Source organism: Pygoscelis adeliae, unplaced genomic scaffold (assembly GCF_000699105.1).
Source record: "Pygoscelis adeliae isolate BGI_AS28 unplaced genomic scaffold, ASM69910v1 Scaffold393, whole genome shotgun sequence".
Classification (NCBI taxonomy): domain Eukaryota; kingdom Metazoa; phylum Chordata; class Aves; order Sphenisciformes; family Spheniscidae; genus Pygoscelis; species Pygoscelis adeliae.
This window is the reverse complement of record NW_008824376.1, coordinates 297,101-324,372: the sequence shown is the minus strand read 5'-3', so window position 1 is coordinate 324,372 and position 27,272 is coordinate 297,101.

The window sequence follows — 27,272 nt, the reverse complement described above, 5'->3', positions numbered from 1 at the left end:
CTCTGGATCAATAAGCCCTGGGTGGAGAATCTTTTTGTCTCACCTGGTCCTTCTTTTCCTCTTTCTTTACGTGCTTTTCAAACAGCACAAGAAAACAGAGGGTGTACCCCTGGCATTGCGCCTCACAATTTTGTCCCAAACAAGCCTGAACCACAGAATTTTTTGCAGATTATGATAAAGTTGGACCTGGCTGTCTATTGCCCAGCGTCCTTGACAGGACATAGCAACACAATTTTACAGATTTTACCTCTGATGTAAATGACCAGACAGACCAATGACTTCCACAGGCTTTCTGTCATCTGATATATGCTGTAGAAAGAGTCCTTTCTAACTCCATCCTTCCCTACTGTGCATGCTTGTTGCTCCTCTGTTTCCCGTTTCCTGTATGTTACTGTGTGGGATTAGCAATGGATGCTGAGCACCGTTCAGATACAGCCCAATGATCTGCTAGTGAATTCCTTCTATGGGTGTTTGAATTCCCCAAGTGTAACTTCCAGATTTTAATTTAGTCCCATTATATCACTGAAACAGAGTTCTGCACTTTCATTATCCTCTGTCCTTCCTCATGCTATTCCAAGACATGCAAGCAGCTGCACAAAGCATGTTTTGTGATGGTTTTATTTTTGGCTGGCTCATAATTAACAGTTACCTGGTGAGTTAAAGCATTATTCCACATCCCCCATCTAACACTACAGAGTGACTGCTCAGTGCAACCACTTTACCACTTCTTTTTTTTATCATTTAAGATATTGGGGTATTCTGAATAAGTTAGAAAATTACTTTATTGAAATGTTACCACTGAGGAATCTTCAGGTCCTCATACCACTTACTGTTGCCAAGCTGATAAATATGAAACGTAGCCTGTTGATAACCTGCAAGGAACATTACTTTCCTCAAGTGGAACAAGCTTTCCAGTTGCAACGTATTGGAGGGATCTTTACTCCAACTGCCACCCATTAATGTGCTAATCAGCAGCAAAGTGAAGAGTCAGAGCCAAAACCACGAACCCAAAAACTGGTCAAAACTTGAAGGAAATCGCTTGCATGTTACTCACCAGTAAGGCTGGCTTAGATTTGCTGAAACTTTATGATCTTTTTGTTTTTTCTCCACAGAACAAATGACATTTATGTGAGAGGTATTTTCCATACTGACTGGGTGCTTTAAATCCATACACAAAAGAAATAATAATAAGAGACAATGGTGAATCACCACTCATGAATGAAAAGTGGAGCCAGAGGGAAAGGGGGTGTAAGAATTAGAGATTTCCCCAGCAGTCCCAGAATGCCAGTCCCATCTTCTTCTACCTCCCTTTCACCTCCCTCCCCCTTGCCCAGGCCTAATTGCTGTCAATAATTAACTCAAACTTTCACTCTGCTTTCCCACGAGTGACCTAGACTCCCTTCGCCCCGCCCCCCCTCAATGATCTGATCACTCCGTCCTCAAAAAATACAGTTAATACGCCTGAAGATAGTCTATGATCATTTGCTACACACAGCATGCCAGCATCGTCCCTCTCTATAGGCCCTTGCTGGCTAGATGCATTCCAAATATCTGCCTTCTTCCAAGCTCCAAGGTCTGCCAGTGCAGCGTGTGTATCTGAGTTGGCCAAACACTAGGTTGCGCCACTCAGGCTCCTGGTCACTTGAAGGTTTATAGCTACTTATTTTCCTTATAGTCTCATCCTTTCTACTTATTGCCTTAACATTGGAGGTGGGGCTGTGCTGCAGGTTTGAGATTCATATTCACATCTGATAGGGAAAGGCTTCTGTATCTGAAGTGGTAGTTTAACTCCTTGTAGGTGGAAGGTTAAGCTTTGAGAGAGGATTGGGTTTACAGTGAGAATTTCTTCCAATCCCAGGTTTGCTGCTATTGAAAGGGACAGACATGCTTTGGTCTGCATTATGAGCATTTACTCTGCATCAGATAAAGTAAGTTACATGTTAGACAATTAAATATGGTGGGGATTTTTAGGTATGAAGTTGTCACATTCTTTCTCAGATTGAACTCTCAGATTTCTTACTTGGAAAGAAATGAGATGACAAATGTAATTTGTGCACAAAATGAATATCCCTAACATGTTGGCTTAGGTGCATTTACCTCCACATTTTCTCAGCATGAACGCAGCTTAGATACAGGCAATGCTATGCAGGAGGTAGCATGCTACTTCTTGCTGACTGTTTAGATCTCCATCCTGGAAAGGGCTGAGTGCTCTCAAGTCTTCATCTAGTCAATGAGAAGTGAAGTCACTTAACACATTAGAGACCATATCTTACAAACTCTGCCTGCTGTAAAACCACTCCGAGTGAATTCTGGCATTTTTCCTCCATATAACCAAAGTGAGAAAGTGTTGCCAGGACATAATTGAAACTCAAGAGCTGCCAGAAAGGAGTTTGGGGTGGGTCTTATCCTGCCAGGGGCTGAGTTCACAGCCTGGCTCTTGTGGGATAAGAAGTGGGTACTCCCAGCAGTGGTTACATCTATTCCCTCAGTTCTAGTGCAAAACCAGGCATTTCCTTTCCATCTGTGCCCCTCACAGACTCACTTAAGCTGTTGTCATCAACACGGCCGTGGTGTGCAGTTGTCAGACTCTGAGACTTAGAACAGTGGACGGGGGACTGGGCTAAATTTTTCATGACTCTGATATCAAACAAGTGTCACACTGCTCCCGCATTCTGCAGCGCTGTTACAGCTTTTGAAGAAGAGTTCAGTAGAAATTCAGAGGACTGTAGGTTTCTTTCTTATTTCGCTTCTTTCTTCCTAGCCAATCCCACTGGAGGGGATCATCCATGATAAACCCCAAAGCCTATCACAGGGAAACGATGCACTTACTGGGGCCTTCTCCACCTTGCAGAGTTACTTTCTAGCACACAGGATTCCCTTTTCGAGCACACCTCTCTCCTGGGACCCAACAACTGCAGATGAGGCAGCCAATTCTGCTCTGCTGCTTTGCTGGGGAGAGAGAGGGATGTGATGAAGAAGAGAAGGAAAGTGCTGTTTGCCTGCAGCCCTTCTTCTGCTGGAGTGGAGGTGCTATACGGGGCACCATTACAGCCCTGGGGAGAGAAGAGGAAAGAATGAAAGCCAAGGCACAGCAAGACCAAGGCAAACCACACCAACAGCCCCAAATGGAGCATGAGATTAGTATTACACTATGTATATGTCATAATAGCATATATATATCTTTAAAATCACAATACCACAGTATTGTTGTACCAGCTTTACCACCAGCTTGTGCTCAGGCTCAGTACGTTCATCCTCAGGTGCAGAGGTAAGGATCTGTAGGACACGTGTACTGCTTTACCCAGCTCTTCAGAAGATTTAACCAGATCTCATGACCTTTGCTTTCCCAGCTCCTGCATTCCCATGGCAATGGAGAAAATAAAAAATAGGAAATATTCACAAATTATAGGATCTAATAACTTGCTCTTTAGAAGAATCATATTACTCAGAGGTGATCTGTACGTGTAGTCATTAGAGCCAATAACTTTAGTAATTGATTTCCCAACTGTGGCTCAAACTGTTATTATTACTTTTGAAAAACAATGTATTGCATGAATACCAAATGTATTTCCTGGAGTTACTTAATGTCTCCCATTAATTGTGGAGAGATTCTGAATTTGTTGCCTTTGTCATAAATAAAGCTATTTATTTCACTGGAAATATCTGGCTTTTCATTCAATATGAAGCACTCAGATACGACCTCATGTGACATTAAAGTCTTAGCATCTAAAGTCTCTTAGCATCATTAAAATAAGAAATAAGGTACTTATCTCTGCTTAAAAATGCAAAGAAAAATGATTCAGCTGCAATATTGTCTCCTTTGTAGAAAGGATTTTGGGGTGACTGATCTTTTTTAAGAACGGCAAAACGCAAAACAATATTGCATTGAAAAAATAACAAGTTCCTTTACCTTTTTTGAAATCCAAATGCATGAATTCTGATTCTTCCTTTCCTTCCCCCCACTTCTTTGCACCTAAAAAATCTCTTTAGCAAAACCAGCAACAGACTGAAGGGTGCAACCAGTCTACAAAGCTCAGATGGGGTGAAAAATCAAATTATGAAACTTTGCAAACAAGTTGCTCTGAGTCGATTTTCCCACAGCTGAATCTATGCTCTTGGCTGTTGTCATTTCCCACAGGTAGTTACAGCATTGGCAATTTGAAGTATTTCATAAATAACTTGCCGGTACTCAGCATGTTGCTTTATTTCCTCTCCTGTAATTGAGTTGTGCAGGTTTGACATTTTGACTCAGCATTGTAAAAAAAGCAGACTCAATTTACTGAAATTTCTGTGGTTGATGCATTTAGGAAAAAATACTGATTCCATTTTGCAGTGCATTCATTAAGGGAAATGTACTTACCTTACATTTGTTTGCAGAACCAAGTAGTCATTCATCAGGAACAAGAGGAACATCTCGGTCTCCTCCCTGGAGTAAGTCATAACTTTGGGCAGGGATGGTTCTGACCTGAGGCCTGGTTTCCACAAGGTTTTTCTGGTTTCCCACATGGAGTCCAGTCCCATGGCTATTTGAAAGCCATCTGCAGAGCCATTTTGGTATTCTCTTGACCCTACATGAACATCTGAAGGGTTTCCATCTGCTACACGCTGTGTGAAAGAAGAGGGAGAACATAGAGGCAGAGATAATGGCAAAGGACCATGTCATTGCAAGGTGTTATCTGTGGAATCCAGGTTATCGTAGTAAATGTGAGAATTGACAACATATAATGTTCATCAGCCAGCTGCCCGCTCTCCCCTGCCACTTCCCGCTAGTTCTGGGGGCAAACCCTGGGTCTTGCTTCTGCACACCCTTTTGGAATTGATACAGATTTTGCCTGAATGAGGACTCAGGATGCTGCCCCATCAACACCTCCATGCCCCTGTGCAGAAGTCCATCCACAGCCAACAAAAGCCTGAACAACACATTCTCTCTAGGTGACACTTCTTCACCCAGCTGGCGTAATGGTCAGCACAGCTGATGGAGCAGAGAAAAAAATCATGGTCCTTAACACCCTATTGCCAGCAGCTTCTTTTTAACAAGGGGGAACGGGAAGCTATGGTTTCATAAGACACTCTTCAGCTAGAGTATCCTGAAACATCTGCAAAACCTGCAAAAAAGGTGCTTATATGCAGCTCTTTGCACTTACACTGTTTCCACTAATCAATTTCAACACTTTGTGTTGCTGTTGCCATCAAAATGTACTCTTATGTATATAAAGAAAGGCTCTTCAGGCTCTCCAACAGGTTTTTTTAATGCTTTATGTTGATGTCGCCATCAAAATGTAGTCTTCTGTATATAAAGCAAGGATCTTCAACAGTTTTTCTAAAGGATGTGAACTGGAAAAAGCATAGGAATAATGGAGAAGACTAAAAAGATGTTCTTAAGTAGCAAGTGTATAACATACCTAAAATCTAAATTTTAGTATATTGGTCAGACACTTACGGATTCAGAGATACCTGGCTAGATTCTTCCCATACAAAGGCATTTTATACAAATGTGCTATATAGACACACACACACACATATATAAAAATCAATTATCTCTACCTGTAGACCACACTCTCATGGTCACTAAGGAATAACAGAATGACAGAAAAGGGAAATTAAGTGCAATAATCCTGTTAACCACTAGAAATCAGCACCCCGTTCCCAAAGATCTATTCCAGAAATAAATGGTGGTTGGGAACTCAGACAGATGCTGGTGGTGGTTGTTTTGCAGATCAGGTTTTCATTTTTTTCAATTTCTCAGTGTAGCGGAGATCTCTTTTTTGAACCAGAAATAGCTCCATATGGCTAGGAACTAACTTTCCAAAAACTTGTCCATTGCAGAATTCTCTCATCCTCTGCTTTTAATGCAATATATTAACAGATCTTCATCCAACTATTCAATATCTGTTAAAATATGAAGTCTGTTTATATCTTTCCTTAACTTTCTAAACTTCTAAACAAATGGCTAAGAAAAGAAGTAGATCTTCCATAGACACCTACTAATTGACCACTCCCCTGACCTTATAGCTATAATAACTTCTAAATCTGTTTGATAAAATTCTAAATTCCTTACCTCAAATTAAGAAAGACAGGATTTCTGTGAGCTTCAGGCTAACAGATGAAAACCTAAAAGCTTCTCATTCGTATTCCTAGGAAGTAGCTGAATCTTTATGCTTTTCCTGCCTCATGTTTTCCAAAACTTGAAGGATGGAACAATCTTGAGGATCTCTAGCATTTGCCATGTTAGGAAAACAATGAAAACAGACATTATTTTCACTCAGTAAAACCGTGACTTTTCTTTGGTCTTTCTTCCATAATTTAGAAATTGCAAAGGTGAAAGCTTTCAGGAATTATACTTAAATAAGGTGGTTAATTATGAAATTCGTTAAGTACTTGATATTTTGGGACCATCAATTCGGTATTTTCTACTTCAACCCAAAGCCAGATTAAAGATTACAAGTGAATAGCCAGTTATTAATACTGAAATATCTAGAGAACGATAGGGATGAGAAGGGTAGATCACTTTGGAGTAAGCTGCCACTTCTGCCAGTGTGACTCCAAAGAAAGACGCAGCCAGTCCCAGAACTACCAGTGGGACCCAGCCAGCCTGGTCCCAATGAAATCGACCAGGGGCTGCTGCTTGCGCTGTTCTGCCGGTATCTATAAACGTACAGAGGCAAAGCACACTTTCTATATCCCACAGCCCGTGAGGCCTATTGCATATGATTACACAATTCTTCTCCCATTTTTATGTTGCCCTTACAATTAGAAAAATTCCTCAACTTTGAAAACCAATAAAAAATGCTTATAGCGGCTCCTGTGAGTTTTATTAGCTTCTGTATGGCTGATGGTAGCAGAACTGCCCCGAGTTTGCTTTACTATGGTCATTTAAACAACTGAAGCTTAAAATGTTCCCGGGGCAAAAATTAGGGCTATGCCTAACAAGTACGTTAAGCCTTATTATGTCTATTAAGCACAGGGAGCCACCCTTGTTGGGACTGCACATTACATTTGAAAGCTGTTATAGGCAGCGTACTGAAGCCCCTAATCGAACCAGCGTGGGAGGTACTTTTTTGTGACATTTAGAAACCCTCAATTACAAAATAACTAGCTAAAAGGGCAAAGAAAGGGATTTTCCTAACACAGTACCAGAAAACATAAACAGGCACTGGACGCAGGCAAAGAACTGGAAATATTTTTTTTGCATTCTGGTTTTACTTTTCTTCTGTTACTTTGGTATCTTAAGATACTCAAAATGAATACAGCGCCCAATATCTGAGAGAAAAATAACCTCGTCACCTGAGGAATCAAACATTTAGAAATTGCCCAAGAGACAAAAATCAAAGATATTTTTATCTGCAACGTTCAAAATAGAATAGAATATCTTTTATTACTTTATTTTAAAATCTTTTATTACTTTATTTTAAAATAACTTTTATTACTTTAAAATTTAAAAACTACAAAAGTGCTGGTTCAAGTTTGTATGAAGTTGAAATAACTTAAATCCTGTTTTTTTCATGTTCTGTAAGTCTTTTGTTGGTGGTTTAAAATGAAGCATACACTTCCAGAATGTGCATCTCAGGGCTGGGATCCTCAAAGGAAACCAGATGGCAAAAATCTCCAATCTTTTTCCCTTCTGCTCTTTGATAGTCACAATCAAAAAAGTTATGAGGCTGGAAGATCAGGTTTCTATTCTGTTGTTACAAAAATATTTTCTTCATGCATCCAATATGGTTTTAATTTTCTAGAAGTCCACAGTAGCAAATGCCAGTTTAGTGAGATAGCATATGCAAACAGTTACAGAAAGAACATATACCACATTCTCTCTCTCTTTTGGAGGCACTGGTGTTTTATTTCACACAAGTAGTGTGACTTAAGAGTACTTAGACTGGAAACACTTGGGTTTTTTGATGCATAATACTGGATAGCTGTAGAGGAGTTTAAATTTCAAGCACTATCATGCACAAAGATGTCGCTCCCAAACAGCAGACGAGGATCTGGTCTTAAAAAGTTGAAGTATAACCAGAGACAAAAGTGACATGGTAGGAAAATATTTTAAGCTTCATCTGTGCAAATGGAAGATACAATCTGTCTACTGCCGTCACATAAACAGCATGGTTAAATATTTCAGAAATTCTTTTGATCACTGATCTTAAAGAACCCTCACAAGATAAAAAGAAACCATTATCATTTATGTTCATGATTTGGAACTTGAAAGCTTGAAAGACCCGAAAGCTCCAATATGACAGTTAAGGCTATGTTGGTTGTTCCTAAGACTTCTGGGGAAATAAAACATGCGATTAGAGCTCTTTGGTTACCTGAAGGAAGTTCAACACTTCACAAATTAGTGTTCCAACCTGGAACACTACTGGAAGATTTTTAAAGTTTGCTTCAAAATAAATATTCCAACATATTTTGATGTAGAATCTGCAAAACATTTGTGGATGTTTATTTCAATTCATTTCAGTGTTTACTGTTTCCTATGAAAACAGCTATTGAAATCAAAACTTCCCTACAAAAATTCACTTTTTACTAATTTCACTTTTTTGTTGGAAAATTCTCCCAAAGTAATTTTAAGATCCATGAGAATCTTCTGAGGAAACAGAGGTATGGGAAAATGAGAAATTAAGAAAAATACAACACAAACAAATGCCAGATTTTATTGAGGTACTGCATTCACATACATTTGCGCACCGAACAATCACATTTGGCTAAAGACAACCATATTCATGACATGAAGACCCCGCATTAGGATGGCACACAGGGAAAGCTTAAAATAAAACTTGGTCAACATCGTGTGCCAAATTCTGCTCTGCTTGACAACTATATTATCTCATATATATCTATATATATCTATTGGAATTGCACAGGGTAAAGACAACAATTTGCATGAAAGTGACTGGCAGCAGCAGCTGGTATGTGCAAATCAAAATATACTACTTCTCTGTACAGTAACCATACACAAATACATAATCCTGGCACAGCTTCAGATGGGCCTCTGGTTATCGACAACTGTTGTAGTGGCCAGGAAACACCGCTGGAAGAGTGAGTCAGGTTCTTGTGGCTCACAGTCACAGTTCATCCTTGTGGCTCAGGAAATCTCTTGAAGCCGCTTGGCTTTGTCAACAGCTTGCTTTGGTGGGGGCCTTGTGAAGGATGCAGCTCTGTATCTGCAAAATACCAATCACAGTTAGGAATTAGACTGAACGGGCAAAGATTTTTCTCCTCTGCTGCACAGCAGAGTTGATAAGGAGATCCTACACAACAAGTCCAGTACAAAACACACAGCTCAATCCATTTCACTGGGATTACTTCCTTCCAAGCGTCTCATTATATTCCTAACCTTTATCATGTGAAGAATTACACCTCTGAAGGGCATCACTACAGCTATGAAACACTAAGTGCCTCCTCTTGGGGATGTATGTGGATGGGTAGATCTGCTGTCGCTCCTCTGCTGTGCAAGTGAGGATTTCACCTCACATGTAATAAAGGCTCAAGGCACAATGGCACTAAAACAAAACAAAAAAGGCTTAGCAGATAAAGACAGAGTCAGTGTCATTCATCTAACATTTCTACGCAGTGTCTCCTGGAAAATGCACCACTAATATCTACATTAAACTGCGCATTTCACTTTTTTTCATGATAGACGTACTCACAATGTGTGCCTTTAATCCTGAAGGATACCAAATATATTCCAAACTACACTTGCAGAATTTCTATACAAAGAAATTACTCTACTGCTCATTAAAACAGGATTGCTGCTGAGGTGAAGCACAACAGCTATTGGTACAGCTGGGTTTAGAAGCAGATGTTTGTCCGGATATGCAAAAAACAAGGGACATGCACTGAAGTCTGGCCAGGAAATCTCAGCTAATTCAGCTGCTGACAGAAGTTCTGAAGTGTGAAATTTTGGATTTCAAGGCAGATGGCAACTAGCAGCAAAGAGCATCCTAACCAGCAAAGAACATCACTTCAATACTCGTTCATTGAGAGGAATGATGCTTACCTGAGTTATCAGTGATACTTTTTGTAGATTCTAGATTTTCTTCTGCTTAAGAATCTGAGGATGGTTATACATTCCTGACCAACTTAAATCAAAACATATGAGACATACCTATACATTTAGATTTATACCCTCCCCTAGTATTGCCATCTGGTTGACAGCAGGCTCAATATGAGTCAGCCATGTGCCCTGGCAGCCAAGAGGGCAAAGCGTATCCTGGGGTGCATTAAACACAGTATAACCAGCTGGTCAAAAGAGGTGATTATCCCCCTGTATTTAGCATTGTTGCGGCCTCACCTTGAGTATTGTGTGCAGTTCTGGTCCCCACAATTTAAGAAAGATGTGAAGGTACTCAAAGGCATCCACAGGAGGGCAACAAAGCTGGTGAAAGGGCTGGAAGGAATGTCCTATGAGGAGCGGCTAAGGACTTGGGGCTTGTCTAGTTTGGAGAAAAGAATGCTGAGGGGCGACCTCATTACTCTCTACAGCTCACTGAGGAGGGAAGTGGGGAGAGAGGTGCTGATCTCTTCTCCCTGGTATCCAGTGATAGGATGCATGGGAATGGTTCAAAGCTGTACCAGGGGAGGTTCAAACTGGACATTAGGAAGCATTTCTTTACCAAGAGGGTGGTCAAACACTGAAAGAGGCTTCCTAGAGAGGTGGTCAATGCCCCACGCCAGTTAGCATTTAAGAGGCATTTGGACAATGCCCTTAATTTGCTTTAATTTTTGGTCAGCCCTGAAGTGGTCAGACAGTTGGACTAGATGATCGTCGTAGGTACCTTCCAACTGAAATATTCTATTCTATCTCCACATACAGCATTTCTGATTAAATACCAGATCAGAAGGGAGCTCAGATGTTCCTATTATGGCCATCACTTTCTCCAGACTAGGGGACAGACCCACACACAGCCTGACACAGCACCCAAGACTGTCTCTACTCAGAGCAGCTTGACAGACATTTCCTTCCCAGACCGGGACACAGTCTAGCAAAAGCCAGGGGCTGCTGGTGTGGCCTAAGGGATGCCTGGGGCTAAGACACAGCCCCACACACACTAAGGCTGTAGAGATCCTTCATCTATCTCACTTTTGACAAGTGTGAATCTAGCCTGTTCAAGATGCCCTTGGAAGAAAGTCCAACAAGTTGCCTCATTGGCTGGTCCAGTACTACTTCTACCCTTACAGTTCGGAAGATTTTCTATTACTAAATCTGGATCTACTTCAATGTGAAATTCAGCATATTGCTTACCCTGTCTGCCACAGACATGGAAAATAATCCCTGTCCTCTATTTTACATAACTGAACACTGCCACTCATCTTTTATTTTCTAGACTTAAGCCAGCTTAAGCCTGTCCTGCTGTTCCAAACCTTTATAATTTTCTCAGCTTTCTCTCTTCTCCAGTATGTCAACACCTAAGAGCATTACTGTAACAGAGGCAGTGCCAGCGCTAACTGAAGCAAATTATTACCTTACATCCTATATACAGTTCCCCTCTTTAGTATGTGACACTAAAAGAGCCCAGAACATCAGTACTCTGTTTATGGCATGCTGTAAACCCCCAGATATTTTTTTCCCCACATTACTTATTCTCCCTTAGGTATATTTGAGGATTTGATTTCTCCTTTTTAAGTACAGTACTTTGCTTTTACCTTTATTGTATTTCGCCTTTTTTATTTCAGATCATTTCTCCAGGGCACTGAGATAATTCTGAAAGGTAGTTTCATCTCCCAGAGTCTTGCAACCCTTCCCAGGGTGGTGTCATCCATAAATTTTATAACATATGCTCTTTAGTCTTTCAGCCAAGCTCTTAATACTCAACTGAAATAGAGTACTGAGACATCCTTCCCTCCAAAAATGTGTTTGAGAATGAGCCACTGAAAACTTCTCTTTGACTGCATTTTCATAAAGATCTGTAAATCATAGCCTCTTGTTCCTATTTATCTGACAGGCAAAATTATCTTGAAAAAGAGAGAAATTAGACTGGTTTGTCATGATTTGTCTTATCATAGAATCATAATCATTAAGGTTGGAAAGGACCTCTAAGATCATCGAGTCCAACCGTCAACCCAACACCACCATGCCCACTAAACCATGTCCCTAAGCACTTCATCTACAGGTCTTTTAAATACCTCCAGGGATGGTGACTCCACCACTTCCCTGGGCAGACTGTTCCAATGTTTAACCACTCCTTCAGTAAAGACATTTTTCCTCATGTCCAGTCTAAACCTCCCCTGGCGCAACTTGAGGCCATTTCCTCTCGTCCTATCACTTGTTACTTGGGAGAAGAGACAGACACCCACCTCGCTACAGCCTCCTTTCAGGTAGTTGTAGAGAGCAATGAGGTCTCCCCTCAGCCTCCTTTTCTCCAGGCTAAACAACCCCAGTTCCCTCAGCCACTCCTCATAAGACTTGTTCTCCAGACCCTTCACTAGCCTCATTGCCCTTCTCTGGACATGCTCTAACGCCTCAATGTCCTTCTTGTAGTGAGGGGCCCAAAACTGAACACAGTATTTGAGGTGCGGCCTCACCAGTGCCAAGTACAGGGGGACGATCACTTTCCTAGTCCTGCTGGCCACACTATTTCTGATACAGGCCAGGATGCCATTGGCCTTCTTGGCCACCTGGGCACACTGCCAGCTCATGTTCAGCCAGCTGTCGACCAGCACCCCCAGGTCCTTTTCCGACAGGCAGCTTTCCAGCCACTCTTCCCTAAGCCTGTAGCATTGCATGGGGTTGTATTTCTTCATGAAATCTGTGTCAGATTTTTCTTGTGCGTAACTCAATTGTTTAATAATTTGAGATATTATCACTCCAAGTTAGAAGCCATGCCTCCAGCTGCCTAGTTCCCCTCCTTTCCCTTTTTAAAGCTAAGAGCTGTGTTTGTCCTTTTGCTGGAAAAGAGCATGCAAACCAGCTTGAATTGTATGCTGAACTACATCAGTTGCAAGGGTGTAGGGAGTCCTGTTCCTAATTAAAACCCAGTGAATTTGGCAGAAGACATATGTATACTAGATCAAATCTAATTCCTGCATGTAGCTTTCTCACAGCAGTGGAAAGTTTGCAGCCACTGATGAACTCTCTGGCTTATCACTGCACTGTGAAGTGGCTCCCCATAACAGGTGCAGGCATGAAATCTGTAACAAGCAGACAACATGAAAAGCACAGGACAAAAAACAATTAGAGACCTGGAATTCCTACCAACACTTAACTGGATTATCTGTTCAAGTTCAGAAAAGATCCTTGCCTCCCTTTTAATTTTCACAGAGAGTTCCCAGCTGCTCCATTCTGGATCTGGAAGGAAAAAGGCTCACAGGCTAAGGGCATCGTTTTCCTGGTTTTAGCCCAAAAAGAAGTCTCAAGTATTTTGAGTCTTCATTATAATGCCAGCCTCATTTTGCAACAAAAAAGAATTGGATAATTAATCCACAAAAAAACCTTCTAAATTTTTTGGTCTTTATATAATGCATGCATTCAAACCCTACAAAAAAGTCCTTTGCAGGTGGCCTTTCAATTCTCTCCTTCTGTTTCTCCCTTCCTGTAAGCAATAGTGGTTAGCAGGCTACGCTTCAGGGCACTCCATAACATCGGTCTCTGTAACACGGTGGAAGGCAGGCAAACTGAAGCATGAGGAAATGAGAAGCTCATGGCTTTCAGAAAGCAATGCCACATTCACAGACCTGAACTGAGGTCTCATCTCAGTACTTAGCACCTGCCTCAGATATTTTTGGATTTTCTCACTACAGATGGCTTTCTGACTGCAGGATCCTTTTTAGTCTTCCCATGGCATTTTTCTCCCACAAGCCACTTCATTTGCAACAGCAGAAAAAGAATGTGTGGAGGTGGTTAGGAATTTCAAAATTAGTTTTGTTACACTTAAGTATTTTCATGAGGACAAGCAACCCAAACCAACCTGTTATGCTGATAATAAAGAATGCTGAAAAAGATGCATTTGCACTTACGATGCACAGGATAGCTTTTTTTTAAGGATACAAGAGAAAATACACAAAGCAGGGAACTGACACATTTACTTTCCTGCTGCTCTAAGAACAACTGCTGAGCAAACAGGCCCATTTTTTTACTGTGACAGACATTGCTGATCTACACCTATTCTCACATTCTGTGGCTGTTTAGCCATGAGCTTTCACTCCCTGCAGAAAGTAAAATGCATGTTTCATGCCACCTGAAGTCTTCCGCATTATTCATAAATTCCTCTTAAGTCTGAAGTACAATTCATCTGTATTGGCGTACATTTTAAATGCTATTTTGCATGGTCTGTGCCATAGGCAGTTTGAACTTTAAACATGATTTTAGCATAAAAATCAAGTCAGCATATGAAACTTCATTTTTTGCAAGATAACCCTCTTCAGTTCTCTGTCAGACTTGACTCAGCACTTGTAGGTAGCATCCCCAAGAAGCAGAATATGACTAAACTACCCACCAGATACTTCACTGCTCTTATCCTTTGTCACATAGGAGCCTTTCCAGCAGTTCATCGTTAAAGAATTTCTTTTGAATGATAAGTTACGATGCCTGCCTCCTTAGTAAGCTCTGGTGCATCCTAGACAGCACCAGGGAAAGGACAAAGACAGCATAAAGGAATGTAATCTTCTCTGGCACACAACCATGAAGGAGTATTCATGTACAAGTAAATCAAGAAGAAATTTCTCTGTGGAAGGACTCTGTTCAAGTCTCTGCAGGTACTTCCCTGTGCAAGGGCATCAGGGCAACGTTTAAGTAAATCAAACAGACAGCTTGCTAGTGCATTTCAGAAAGCTGAAAACACACATAAAGATTCATGGCATTTGAAAAATGCTTATTGTATCTGCATCACCACATATAAAACAGAGTAGAGGGTATACAAATTCCATAGAGTAAGATGAAAAGAAATGTTCTCACTGTACCTATTTTCATTACAGCATTGGTAGAATCCATCCAGTGCCTCTGTTTTTTAACATATTGAACTCCCTCTAGTCTCACTGTCTGTAAAACAAAAGCAATTTTAGTAAAACTAACAGCATTATTCTTCCTTTAGTTGCAAGTAGTAATACATATATATGCCCACTGCACTAGAAAAAACAGTTCCTGGAATCTTCCTCTACAGTCTTTAGAGGATGGGATAGACCAGAGCCATTCCACTTTCCATTCCTGAGCCTATGGGAGGCTGCAATTATTAACTTGTGTTAAAAAGGAATAAACATCAAGATGAAGAACAGTTCAAAGTAGCAGCACTGTGGTATAAGTAGGACTTATAGCAGGAAATCAGAGCATAACTGGGCAGGGTACTTCTGTCCTAAAAGAAGTGGCAGAAAAAATTCCCATTTCAAGAAAACAGATCAGAAATCTCAAACTTTCACCCCTCTCCAAACATGATCAGTCACTATTGCCTTCACTGCACCTTCCATCCAGTGACCCCAAAGCACTGCATGGGGGGAGGCTCACAATACTTCTTTGCATGAAAGTGTCACCCTTGTTTTTCAGAAAGATTGAAGGAATGAAAGGAACAAATAAAGCAATTTTTAGTTAAGATTTTCTGGGCAACTGGTGAAATGCCTAAATTCTGGCATCTCCCATCTTTTGAGTGCTTGGTTTTGAAGCTTAGCAGTATTTGAACGTTGTTTTTCAGAGCACAACTTCGTACGTTAAAATAAATAATAGTTCATTAAAATTCCACCAAGTAACTGATACAGACACCTACTTGGAGCAGAAGAGCTGGAATCTTTAAATTCAGCGCAGACAACTTGAGTTTGCCCAACTGATCAGAATAGCCAAGGCAAAACTAGTCTGCAGTGGGTCACTGTCAGGAAGGGAGAAGACAGATACTCTGCCCATGGTTTTCACTGACACCTGCTGACAGCAGAGAAAGCAAAGCTCTAGAAGGAAAGATTTTTCTGACTACACTTTGAACTTCATTTCTTTTCTTTCTTACCTTATATTCATTCCTTCATTCCCTTCCCGCTTTCCCCACTCTGTTTCCAGTCCTAATTTTCTGCTACAAAGCTCCCATGCTAGTCCCTGCCTCCATGAACAACCAGCTCAGTTCATACTTTGAGTCCCTCCTATCTCTTTTCTCTGCCCTAAATCTCTACTTGTTCCAACCCTGTGCATGCTTCCCATCTACAAGGCTCCCTCTTCATATCTCTCCCCAAGCACCCCGCCTCTGCTCTCCAGCCCACCCACAGCCATTGTTCCACTCCCTGGCCCTCTCAGGAGTTTCTCCATCCCCTCTGGCATCATTGCCTCCCTGCTCTGCTGCTCTCAGCCCCATTAGCCCCCTCTTCCACATGCTCCCAGACACACCCAGGTCCTTGTTCAGCTGCAGTTTCTCCTTTATCTACTGACTCCAAAACCTCTCCCTGCTCCACCTTCTCATCTAAGTCTCCTTATGGAGCTCACCAGTCTTCCTCCCAGGCTGAGTTTCCCTGTATTTCCCATTAGCCTCTAGTCCAACACTGTCTTTGACCTCATTTTCCACTTTTTCACTGCTTGGCCCAACACAGACAAAGAAAAGAAAAGATGAGCATAACTGGGCAGGGTACTTCTGTCGAAGAAAATGTGTGTGGAAGGGATTAAAAAAGGTTCCCTATATCCAATAGGGATGAAGAGTTGAGAATTCTAATATTTTCATTAAAAACCTGAAACAAAGCAAATTGGGCAAAGGAATTATTTGTTTTTTGAAGTGCTCTGAAAGTTGCATTTATTTTGTTTGAATTGAAAAAACTGCAGCTTGGTTTCAAAACATCAAAATAGGATTTGATAGTTTGACATTTCAAAAAATCTGTACAAAAATATTTAAGCCAAGATCTTAGTTGAAACCAAGCCTTTTCAGTGAGTTATTTCAGCTGTGATCAAAAAAACCCCAAAAAGTAAAAAAAATTCCTAATCAGTTATAAGGCACCCTGCTTTTGAAGCCTATCTAGATTTCATATCTAGACCAGCTTACAGCATCTATGGGTATCTTTGCAGTAAAAAAATTGACTCTTAATGAGCTGCAAAGAACTCACTGCTACAAGAAAGTTTGGGAAATTTAAAAGTTATGGAGTCCAATTTAAACATTTCCAAATTTAATCTTTCCTAGTGATGTAACTTTGAGCTAATGCTACCCCTTCCACTAAATCTGAATTCCCAGTTCCAAAACAGGAAATTTCTTCATTTCCTAAAGAAAAAAATGTTTGTTTTTGGTTTTTTAATAACTGAACCCATTTGGCTGATTTTTCCCACATACAAATATCTGAGGCAGATGGCTGGCAAAGAGAAATGTAGCCTAACAGGGGAAAATTTAAGGCCAGCTGCAGAAAGACCATATAGTGGAAATTACTGATAAACCTAGAAAGCAAAGCTGTCAATGCATACTCCAAAAACCAAGCACCCTGTCTCTGACTTCAGAAAGCAGCTACTGGTTTTGGAACCCACAGAGTCAGATAATTCTGTTGAGCTAAGGAGGAGAAAGTGTGAGAGTTCAGAGATTTTTCATCAAAATATCTGAATGTTTCGTATATTTGAATAGTGCCCCCTGAGGTATCTTTAAGGAGAGAAACAGGGACAGGAAGGGCATCTGACTATTTTTCGAGCTGAGTTTTTCTTTATTATGAAATGAAACCATGAATTTTTGCATACTATGATGTCACTGCTTTGTAAGAACAAGGAATTAATCTCCTCTATCAAAGCACATTTTTCCCAGCACTTATGAGTAATTTACAAGGCCACAGTTCTCTTCACACTCCAACCCAAAGGTCCCTGCTATCTGACTCTGAATGCATTACAGAGGTCTTCCTGTGCTAAGTTTTAAAGGAAAATGTTAGTTACCATTGTAAAATGTAATTTGCTCTTCTCACTTTGCAGTGGTAGAGGATACCTCGCCCCAAAGGTCTTCCCAGACTAACACTGGCAGAAATAGAGGGGCAACTCAGAAAATATGTTTACAAACTGTTTGGGTCACCAAGGTGGAGAGTCTCTATCTACCTTTTTATCTCTGATGGCAAAACTCATACTAAAGGGGCCAGCACAGATGGCCACTCCTCTCCCATCAGCTGCCTGTTTGACAGAAGCTTATGTGCACCTTACCTTCTCCCAGAGCTGATCATCAGATATGCCTATAGATTCCTCCTTTTCTGCCTGTTTACCACTCCTCTTCTGACAATTATGCAATCTTTACTCAGTCCTCCTCATCTTCCCTAGATGCTCCAGCATTGTTCACTCAGCCTTAACAAAACACTTGCAATCTTGCAACTCCCTAGTTCCCTACATTTTGAAGGGCATAAAGCTTTTGCACAGAGAAGTTTTTTGGTTAGACAGAGAACAAAGCATATGACCAAATTCTGTCATCTATGGAAAATCCGTTAACATTTGCATTCTCAGGGCTTGGATTTCTTTGGGGCCTTTGTTTACTAAGAAGAAACACTTTTATAATTCTCCAGCCTTCAAATGGGAGAAACAAAAACACCTACAATGAGTTCAGTGAAAAATCCTTTCTCTTAGAAAGAGCTTACTGAGCAACTTGTATGATTAAAAAGTTCACTACGCTCCAATGATTTGAATATTCATCTTGGTCTCAAAAAACATGGCTCAGTTCTCTGTACCACAGAATTCCTGTGTCAAGCTAGTCTTAGAGCCGTGTTCTTAGAGCTATCATAAGCAAAAGGACAAAGGTCTTCTGATTAGTGATGTCCTTTCAAAACTCCACTAGACATTAATGTCTAAACTGACACACAAAGCATTAAAAATATGACACTTCCCTGCAGTTCTGTCTTCTTGTGAGATGGGGCTAATAGCATCTCCCTACTTCAGAAAGGTAGCTGTGAGGATAAATAGAGGAAAAACTGTGAAGCACTTTGACACTTCAGTAAGGCAGATCATTAACCCACAAGCCAAATCCTAGGTGAACCTCACATTCTGAGGCAGAGTGCAAACAATAAGAAAGCAATGTATAAAGAGCTGAGATTTTACCTGTAAAAGGAGAGGATTTCATTGAAAGAGGTAAATAAAGTATGTTGCTGGTTTTTATTGAGAAATACTAGATCTGATAAACTAGACTGTAAACTCCTTGAGACATGGGATCTTCTCATTTGCCTGTACACACTGTCTTACATGTAAGGGATCTACTCTGCACTCTACACTATGATACTACAAATAGAAATTAGTATAACTCCATTAACATTTAAGTAGTTACTCCTTGTCTACACCAGTGACTGAGTTCATTTTTCCTTAAATTCAGTTCAGATTAAAATGCTAATTTTGCTAGGGCTAACAACATGCTTAGCTAACTCAGGAACCCCATAGGTAACATCTGTGTTGATGCTATTGAAGACCATTTGTTCAAGACTAAATAGAGGCAAATTCCAGCTGATCTGCCTTTTGCAGAATCAGAAACTTTAACAAAGGCGGCACATCCAGTTTATTGTTAGATTTATAATTGATCTTGAAATTATTTCTGTATAAATTCAACAATTCCACTTCAATGTCTTGGACAAGTCCACAGAACAATGAGCAATTTTGACTATTACACGAGGGAGGAAAGGCATACAATAATCAATCATATGTTTAATGAAATACAAAACTCCAACTGAGCTGATATATTATGGGTAAAATTGAATAATAAAAAATAAAAAATACTGCTTTCATAAATGAGTGCTCTCTGAATGCTCCAGGGTACAGACAATGCACAACACCTAATGTGTGACACAGTCTTCATCTAAAGGCAAGATTATGCTATTCAGAAAAAGCAGGGATAAACTGATTTCACAGTTAAAACTCATGGTCCTCAGGCCTAAAATTTTCTGAAGCTTCTAAAAACTTTTAGTTTTTTTAATTCATTTTTATTGCCTATATATGATTATGCTCAAATCTCAGAAGAACTGAAAGAGGAGGAGAAAGGCTACTTTTATTGTTCCCCAGGCCTGAAAGCAGATAACCAGTCATAAGACACTCAAACCTTGCATGCCTTCCATGCAAAAGAAACCCAAGTATGACAAAGAGAAGCACTCAGGCTTGTCAATGAAATCCTTCAACATTTTCAAAGATCTTTCAACCCTGGCAAAGCAACTGGTTTTCAATTTCTGGCAACCCAACTCATCAATAGCTAAAGCTATCAGAATTTAGATGTGAAATAATTGTCATTCAGAGCAGCTAAAGTAGTAGAATAATAAAAGTGAAAAAACACAGGATGAGAGCAAAGTCAAAACAGTGTGTAAATACAAAGCAATGCAGTCTGAATAAAGCTCAAAACAACACAGGAGATGGTTAGGAAAAAGCAAAGATCTCAGCTTCCTGGACTTGTAACACCTGGAATCATGAGAGACAGAATGCCTATGTGAATGCTGGGTCATCAGTGGGGGAGCTTGGGATGCTGTTCACCTCATGATAGGAAGAGAGGAATTATCTCTAATGCCAAAGCAGGATGTGGTTCTGCAGCAGGGTTCAAGTCTGTAGAGAAAGATGGAATCACTTGGCAGCAGCGGTGCAATAGCACCTGCCTTCTTCCCAGCTCCCCATACGCCAAACACATCCGGCACAAAAATAAAAAGCATGAGAAAAACAGCACTGCTGTCCTGGCGATGAATTATGAGCTGATGCCATAGCAGGAAAACCTGAGGGAAGAAGTTAAACAGCAACACATTCAAAAGCATAATGCCAGTTTATAATTAGAACACAACCATCTTGTAAAAGATCACTAGGCCTCTTGTTCATCCCACCCAAGAGTTTATTTAGGCCATTCTAGGTAGCAGGTCTTATTTCCACTCTCTCCCTCCAGGACAGGTGTGAAGTTTTCAATTTGCAGATTAGCAGCAGTTTGCTGAATGTGTCACTTTCACTTCAGCAGCTTGCTCAGCTTATGTAGCTCCAAAGGGAGGCTTTGTGTTTCCTGACAGCTCTATAAACCACTTTTAGACCGAAGCCTGCATTCTCTGAGAACAAAACAAGACATAGGAAGTTTGGTATGAAGTCAACTGTGTTAACTAGACACTCAGGAGGGGGCTTACTGCTGTATAATAGGCTATAATTACAGTAACTCATTGTCATTTATTGCCATGCAGGTATGGAAGCATTTTAAAAACTAGTAAAAACATGAATTTGAGGTGAGGGGACTTTTTTCCAAGAATTATTCCCCTTTTCCAACTTCCAAGGCCTAAATAAATACAACATTCCCTTTACTTCCTACAACTTTACTGGTTGAACTACTGAAGCCACATTTAAACATTCAGGAAGGCCAAGGCAAAGGGCGAAACTTATCACACCCCATCCCGCTATCAAAACTTGCAGTCACATTTCACAAATGTAGTGAAATGTAGCAGCCACAACAGGTTTTCCCATGCCAGTGGGCTAATGCTGGCTACATGCACTGCTCCTGCAGGCGTCCGCTGATGCAGTTTGGGCACAAAGGTATGGACTACTGGGACTGAAGCAAAGAGTCTTAGATTTCAAAGACTGGAACCTATGTCAGAAAGAAAAAAGAATGATCTCTCCCTGTCACAAGAAAATACAAGTAAAATCTCTTTTGAGATTCTTATGACTAGAATGAAATCACTACTATATCTTTATGTACTCTTGACAGGAAATCCAGAGCAACTAACTCATTAAGCCTCTTCCTGATAAATGAACTTATTTGTTGCACTAATAAATATATTGAGCTTGTGCTAGATTTTTTCATTTGAGTTTGGTACAGAATTCATTCAAAAGGTAAAACAGCAGGATAGCTTGACTACATCTTGAGGTCCCCATCAGAAAGAAAATACACACTGTTGGATTCCTTCACATCCATTTAAAGACAGAATAAGGCTTTTCCTCTACAGGAGTTAAGGTACGTCAATAACAACTGGTCTTACCTGCCATCTGTAAGCTTAAACCAGTATCCAGTTTGCTGTGTGGCTTCGTGCTGATAAACAAGTAACAGAGAACACACACAGTGATGATAAAAGCAAAGAGGACCACTGCTGCTATCGACAGGCCCACAAGTGCTCCAACACTAAGAAGAGAGAAAAACAAAGAAATTAAGTGTACAGACAGCCTGGGATACCCATTAAAACAATGGTCAGGATGATGTCTGGAGGTTACTTGTACTCAGGCAGGGGAGTGACTGTGTATTTTTACTGCACAGAGAAGTTTAGAGCTCAATACCCAGGTCACAAACCGGCATTATTTCATTGCCCTCAGAAGGGTCAGTGTCATTACACAGCAGTTGAACATCTGGTCCTTAGTGACATTTCACATTACCTATGCACACTACTCCCGAGTCTGATTTGAACTGTGTTACGAATATCAGAAATAACTTAATGCAGTAACTGGCATCAGTGAACTAAAAAAATTCTCCAACACAGTGCATATGTGTTGGATATGCATGAGGGATTCCAGAGCATCAGGCAGTCTGTGCAAACTCCTTTTTCTCAAACAACATGACTATTAAAGCTATATTTTCAGTCTTAAATGCCATTTTTATTCTAAAAAGAGCATGTTAGAGCACTTTAAGCAAAGTACATGTTTGTCACAGACTTCTCACTAAGGATGACATGCCCATTAACAATGGGATAAAAAACGTGCAAGCTGTGTTATTCAATTCTCTTAGCAGCTCTGTAGAGCAGGGTGGAGTACTGTGATCACTGTTGTGCCTTTGTGTTAATGCAATAAATCTCGAAACAAGATTGGAGAAGTTCTTTATGACCTCTGTCATGGTAAAATGAAAACTAAAGATGAATTAATTTACACACAATATCAAAGTCAAAGGAACAGGAACAGAATATTCAGGAGGCCAAACATACAGTAGTATATGCAGCTTTTATCAAGATACTACCTCTGTAGGATAGAAGCTACTTCATACTTCTTCCATAGACATTCAGTGAGACAGTATATGTATACACAGAAATCTCTTTAGTAGTTTCCTTATTTCCAACCCTTCTTTTCAAGTCTTTTCCTAATATAAAACTCTCATGATGAAATAAAGGACTGATGGCAATACAGTCTAGCTATCATTTACTATCCTCTCCTGGGCCATTTGATGCCTTCAGTGTTCCAGTCCTCTATTCTACAGTCCAAGCCAAAGTCACTAACTTCTAGTGAAATTAAACAGCAGCCTTTTGGTCACAGATGAAGAGAGTTCGAGGACTGAGAATCCTTATATTAGTACTCTGGTATATTTACAATTTTGACAGATGTAAAAAAGACAGAAGAGAGATGAATGTCTTAAATTCTATGAATTCCATCCTCTAGTGATAAAAATGCCTTTATATATCACCGCTATCAGTGAGAAGTCACTTCTACTGTGGCCTTACAGGGAGATGAGAAGAATTGTGCCTCTGGATGTTTTTATGAATTTTACATTCAAGCTACTGCAAATCTTCTCTCTCTACAAGCTCCCACAACACCAGTAGACAGCTATGTCCACAGGAGAGACTCTTAAGATCAGCAGGATGAGAATAGCAGATAGCAGTATGACTAAGATGCAGTTCTCATTAGTTATCTGTCAGATCCGTTAATGAAGTTTGTGCAACATTTAGCTCCACACACAACTAAAATAATTTGTTATCAGCAAAATGATTGGTTCTGGAAAGAATAGCTTTACCCTTACAAAGATTTTTCATGGCATTTATCATCTGCATGAACTAGAGTGTCCTTATATGTTTGTGTATATATGTACATACTAAGCAAATTTTTCCTTATTGTTTTTTGGCTCAAACAAAACTTACAGGCAAACAATATTCTGCTTAATATGGAATCTGAATACATCCTTACAGTCAGAGATCTCACCTGGGTCCTGGCCTCATTTTTGCTTTTTCACTTGGAACACCTTGACCCAAATGGACAAAACCGAAGAAATACACTACACTACAGGAGGCTGAGGTGAGCAGCCATTGAACCAAGAATAATCTCCACAGCTGAATCTATTTGAGGAAGTAATACAAACCCAAAGGCTCTTCAGAAACAGGTATTTGTGCTTTTCTGTCATGTCCATACTAGCCCTGTTTTAAGATTCCATTTAAATAAGTCTGCAGTGCAGGACAAAGGAGGTTGCTCACCATTATCCAAACACTAAGCAGAGTCAGCTGTCCTAAAGCTGAATAGATCAAGTACTTATTAATGATTACATGTTTTTCTATTCAGGCATCTGTTACTTCTCAGTTGTAGCTCTCTTCCATGCAGTTGTAGAAGATGACATTAACAATACAGTTGTGTATTGTACAGCACAATGCATCTTCAGTATCACCACGTCACTTGTGTAAGACACTTCGCGAGTTACAAATGGCAAAGGTAGGAAAAGCAGTTCCTGAGGAACTCTCCAGTATTTCCTACTACAGGTCCAAGACTTATCATAGGTTATACGCCACTAAAAGTGTTTGTCATGCTCCAGCAGCAATGTGAAAAGATCTCACCCAAAACATCGAGATCAGCATCACAAAACCAAATAGACACCCTGGATTCCAATTCCTAAATCAATCAGAAATTAAGATTCAATTTGTACTTACTCTTTTTAAACAGTGTTTCAATACCAGATTGTTCTCAATGTGCTGAAGCCATCAGCCCTCTTAGAACGTATGATTAATTTCTTTAAGGTTAATTTTGGATAACTATGATCGTTGATCATTTTAACAATCACCCTCCTCTGAAAATAAAGACAGCCTTTCAAGCGTGTCCTCTAGATTCTACAGTAATTACTGTGGTGCTGCATATCCATCTAGAAAAGCCTTTGCTAAAAAACATTTTGCCATCTTCCCATCTTTACCTTAAACACTAGGTGTTTAAAGTCCACCCAGCAGTCCACATGGTAACAGTCTACAGGCCTCAGGGTGGGTCTTCAAGATCAGTCTTCTAACAGCAGAGACATTAAACAAGCAAACTAAAAAGTCACTCTTGCCCACAACTATGAACTTATTAGCAAGCAAAAACCTCTGAATTTAACAACCCACCCACCCCCAAAACAATGATCTACCATAAAAACAGCAATGAAGGCTTAAGGGTAACCCTGGCAGCATTTACCCAATTCTTTGAACACGAGCAATGCTAAGTTTGGTAGAAGATCCACAGACCAAACAGAACTCTCCCAAGTTACTTTCTACATGCAATAAAGATACTGCAACTCTTTTGTTCCTGTATGCCCATTCTTCCAATCTCCTGGGAATATTTATCTGTTTGCTTTGCAAATATTATGTACAACACATCATTGCAGCAATGGCATTAGGAATATTTGATTCATTCAGATCCAGATGACAAGAACTTCCTTTTAATCTATCAGTGGACATACTGAATCTGCTTAGCCAGTATTTAAATTTTTCCTAGCTGTTGTTAGTGTGGATGGACTAATTTTATGGACTAAAAATAACTGTAGGTGTGTGATGCTGAGCATCCACTGACAGAAATGTCGATGACCCACTAAGCAGCTCTCTGAACAGCAGCATGGGGAGCCCTGGGGAGTCTGCGGACAGAGTGGAGCCTCTCTGCTCAGTAAAGCCTTTGGCTATGCGGAGATGTGTGGCAGTGCTGCAAGTGTGTATGTGGCACTCAGTGTAATAGCAGTAGGAGCATCAGTGAAATGTGTGCTGCTTCCTGAAATAAAATCTTTCATTAAAGAGTCAGCTTTACTATGAGGGGAAAATACTGCCTTGTTAACCTGCTGGAGTCTATGAAGTGTCAATAAGCAGATGGATAAAGGAACCCAGCGGACAGAGTTAGGTTTTTCAAAAAGCATTTGACAAAGCCCCGCACTGAAGGTGGGACTAAAAAGGCTGAACTGACACAGGATTAGGGAAAAGGTTCTGTTACAGATTCAAGGCTGCTTAAAAAAAATAAGGAGCAAAGCACAGGGCTAAGTGGTCCCTTTTCAGTATAAAGAAAAGTCAGAGATCAGTGCTGAGACTGATTCTATTCAGTGCCTTCACCTATGACCTGGAGAAGAATGAAATCTGAGTTTCTGATGATCCTAAGTCCCTACAAGCAATCAAATGCTATGAGGGCAAGGAATGCTAGAAGACTTGCAGAAAACTGAGTAAGCAGGCAAAAATGATGTACGTGAGCTTCAATGTACATAATGTAATGTATAAATAAACAAAACAGGCCTACATGACAATGAACTCATAACTGGCAGTTCTGAACTCAAGAAAAGTTTTAGTCATCAGTGACAGCTCACTGAAATCACAGACAACATGCAGCAGCAGTCAAAGACAACAACAAAACATTGGCCACCAACAGGAAGGATTTTGAGAGCAAGACTGAAGGTAGCATTTTGCCACTGTGTAAAACCTTGCCATACCCACAATCCGAGCACACAGCTCCAGATTATGCACCTTTAAGAGCAGCACTGTGGAGTGAAAAACGGTATGGATGAGAGGCAACTAAAATGATCAGTGGGACAGAGTACCTGCCTCAATGATAATCCAAAAGGACTAAGACTGTTCAGTTTGGAGAGGTGAAAGCTGAGAGCTGATGCACCAAACGCTTACAAAATTTTGAACACTGTGCATAAACTGAATGTAAAATTGTTGTTCACCAAATCTCACAATACTAATACTAGAGGGCACTCCAGAAAACTAGTAGGAAACAGTATAAAACAGATAAAAGGATGTGTCTTCAAACAGCAGGTAGTGACTGCTGCCACTGGGGCTGCAGAAGCAGGCAGTAGAAGCAAGTCCAGAAAGGGATTAGACAAAATCAGGGATAACGAGTCCATAAAGAGATAGTGAAAGCACCATGCAGAGGTGTACTAACACCCTGACACAGCCAGCGTGGATGCTTAAGAGCCTGAGGGGAATCAGGCACAGAAAGCAGTCAGGCTGGCCGTGTGCAGCTCTCACTGCCACTGCTGGAGATCCAGTCAGAGCTAGACAGACCCCTGCACTGACACCCCCCCCGCTGCAGGTCTGATTACCTGCCATCCTCCAAATGAAAAGTTATAGAGTGCTTGATCTTACTACACACAGAGAAAAAGAGCTAAAGTCATTGGGAACTTTATACACGCAGCACCTTACGTGCTCAGGCCCCGAGACAGCCGTTCCCCTCACACTGAAAGGACGGAGGGACGCTCTGGATGTTGTGCACACAGGTACTGAGCGTTTCCCAGCGCTTCCTTACAAAGACCACGAGTTTTTTCTTTCAGAAACCACCCCGGCACAAGCAGAAGTCTCTCTGGGCAGCAGCTGCAGCTCTACCGCTACTCTCAGCGGGACAAAGACAGCCTGAAAGCGCCCGGCTACAAGTACCTCAGAAACATAAACCCGCAGGCAAGCTCGGGCGGACACGGGTCTCCCGCCCCCCGGAGCCTCCCCACCGCCCGCCGTGCGGGACCGGGAGGCACCGCCGTGCCGGT